We start from the raw sequence: 1,983 nt of genomic DNA on the forward strand, positions 1-1,983 counted from the left end.
CTATATGACAGGGCTAAAAACATTATTAGGGTATAGAGTGTAACGTTGTAACTTAAATCATTACTAGGAAACAATGTTCTTTGTTGTTTCTCTGGATAAATAGTCACCGTCACAGAGCAGGCTGTATAAAATGTGAAGGGGTCAGGCTGGAGAAATAGTCACAGTCACAGAGCAGGCGGTATAAAATGTGAATTTGAGGTTTGATACACAAACATTTGTCAACTTTGACAGAGTTTGGTGGTAGCCACAGAGACCACAGCTCTGAAACTCTCACTAAAATGGAAAAGCAAATCAACTAATTAATTTAGCCTAACAGCCAACTAACACTCCCTCACTTACTGAGAAACTGTGCTGCTCCATAAACCACTGTCTTGTTCTCCCCCTTGCTCCCCCCTACACTTTTTCCATAAACAGAGCACACACACTCCCCACAGCTGGCCTCTCTGGCCCAGTTGGGGAAGTGAGGGGGGAACAGTGGCAACATACCAGGGCCTGAACACTACTACATGGGGTGTGTTCATTAGGGCAAACCGTAGCAAAACATGTAAGGGGGGGGGGGGGGAGGGATCTGCATTTGTTATTGGACAAGTTCAGGTTAGTCCCTCCTTTTTGCCTATTCGGTTCCCAGTGAGCCCATGTCCACATGCCTTTTACATTCACCCCTGTGTGTACAACATGTCACACATGTGTCAATTACAAGCCCCCACATACAGTACAAAGCAAATACTAAGTGGTTAAATGTATTAGTTCAATGTCTCAACATGCCTTCAAAACAACAGTGGCTTTCCCTGTCGTTTTATGAAGACTATATGTAATTAGGGATTTGGAGGAATGCATAAAAGTTATGAAGATGCATATGCAGGATATAAAGCATGATGTTGTTGCAGACCCTGTGTAATGTGGGGGATTTGACAGATAAATAGTTCAAGGGTATGGGCACTCAAACCTGAAACATACTTACAGCTCTTAATCCATAGAATTTGAACTAAAGCACAACACCCCCACTCTTGTCCTCCTCTCATACAATAACCTTCACAAGGTCAAGGGGAAATTCCTGAATGGTACAAAATGCCATGATTGTATACACAAGGCAGGCCTACTTGGAAGCCCCAACCTTAATTACAATTGCACACACCTGCTGCTGACAGGGCAACAGGGGTGCGTTCAAGAACTAACCTGTTGCACTTGTATTGATAATGCTATTGTAGTTAAAACAGCCATTCGCTCAGTGCCATTCTCTCTTAGACCCATTATGTTATCATTAGCCCTTACAATCTTGGTATTCAAGACCTTAGTACACTGGCACCCTAATTAAGCCAAAATGTGGTTGTGTCTAGTCTCCATGTTATTTTGGTATGTTGCTCATTCCCAGAGATTCAAAGTTCAACATGGACACATGAAAACTAAGTCTAGGGTTAAGTGGAGAGAATGGGACAATGAGTCCCTTAAACTAGGGTTGAAACTAGGGTTGAATATTGACAGAAATAAATCTGCCACATATCAGTTTGCAAACAATTACTTTTAAAAAAATGAGTTAATAAAGCTGAAAACAATCATGGTTTATTTTTGCTTTCCTGAGTAAGGCAGCTCCAAAATGCAGGTGTTTCAGCCTAGCTCAGTGCTTGTTTGTGGTGGTGGGGCAGCCAGCGGAAAATACGAAGCGTAGGGGTTGGTAATGTTCTCTAGTTGTGCCGTGATTGGGTCAGTGTTCTGTCATTCACGAGGACACTACGTCACTGCAAAATCTATAGGTAAAGCTTGAAAATTCAAGCACCTTGGGGGTTGCCATAGAGTTACATTAGAAGCGCCCATCCAAGAAGAATCAAGGTCATTGGCCACAGATAAAATTATGTCAAATCCTGTTATATCTACCGTAACTTTGATTGGACTGATCATGCTCATTATACTTTCAAAATCTTAGCTAGCAAGCTAGCAGTCATTATCATGAATCAAATTGACAATCTACTTGCAAATCCTTTTCAA

General features: G+C 41.8%; 1 protein-coding gene across 2 annotated transcripts in view; it reads right to left on the reverse strand.

Annotated features, from left to right (window-relative positions):
• LOC110507754 (TLC domain-containing protein 1) overlaps nucleotides 1-1,630 on the reverse strand; it is a 10,611-nt gene extending 8,981 nt beyond the window's left edge. The window contains exon 1 of one of the 2 annotated variants that reach the window (XM_021587966.2): nucleotides 962-1,630. The gene's annotated coding sequence lies outside the window, so the exon portion shown is untranslated. Of the gene's footprint in view, nucleotides 495-961 lie in introns of those variants that run through there. The other variant, XM_021587965.2, reaches the window with a different exon arrangement.
• Nucleotides 1,631-1,983: the final 353 nt, after the last annotated feature.

Source organism: Oncorhynchus mykiss, chromosome 27 (assembly GCF_013265735.2).
Source record: "Oncorhynchus mykiss isolate Arlee chromosome 27, USDA_OmykA_1.1, whole genome shotgun sequence".
In the NCBI taxonomy this organism is placed as follows: domain Eukaryota; kingdom Metazoa; phylum Chordata; class Actinopteri; order Salmoniformes; family Salmonidae; genus Oncorhynchus; species Oncorhynchus mykiss.